This window comes from Sinocyclocheilus anshuiensis, unplaced genomic scaffold, assembly GCF_001515605.1.
Source record: "Sinocyclocheilus anshuiensis isolate Anshui unplaced genomic scaffold, SAMN03320099.WGS_v1.1 scaffold333, whole genome shotgun sequence".
Taxonomy (NCBI): Eukaryota; Metazoa; Chordata; class Actinopteri; order Cypriniformes; family Cyprinidae; genus Sinocyclocheilus; species Sinocyclocheilus anshuiensis.
This window is the reverse complement of record NW_015539871.1, coordinates 316458-316937: the sequence shown is the minus strand read 5'-3', so window position 1 is coordinate 316937 and position 480 is coordinate 316458. Positions and strand designations below refer to the sequence as shown.

General features: G+C 33.8%; 1 pseudogene; it reads left to right on the top strand.

Moving 5' to 3' along the window:
• LOC107685220 (elongation factor-like GTPase 1) overlaps positions 1–480 on the top strand; it is a 134481-nt pseudogene that overhangs the window by 14252 nt on the left and 119749 nt on the right.

The window sequence follows — 480 nt, the reverse complement described above, 5'->3', positions numbered from 1 at the left end:
GCACCTCCCATCCAATATATCGCAATAAGCATTGTGCTTTGGTACTTTTGATATGAAGCAAAGTCTCAGATTTCAAATTCTGTCCATTTTATTACAATATTCAAATATTAAATGCCGTTTAATGTGGAGTGACAGATCGCTGTGAACTGATCGTCTCCTCCGCTTTAATAGCAGTTACAGCATGAAATATGAAAATGAAATGATAATCCGAAGGTATGTTAAAACTTACCGAAATCCGTCTCCTGTCTCATGTAATCGTGCAATCAGTGTTTCAAACGCGGAAAGACAATAGCTTGTAAACAATGTCACATAATGTCACATTTACCTCAGAAACAAACATATTCGGTGACCATAAACTCATTAGTCGCATAGAAAAATAAAGTGTAGAGAGGGGTATTATAAGTATATGCACCACATAACATATTCATTATAATTTTTACTGTTCTAATGTTTAATTTATGTTTGAATAAATCCATCATC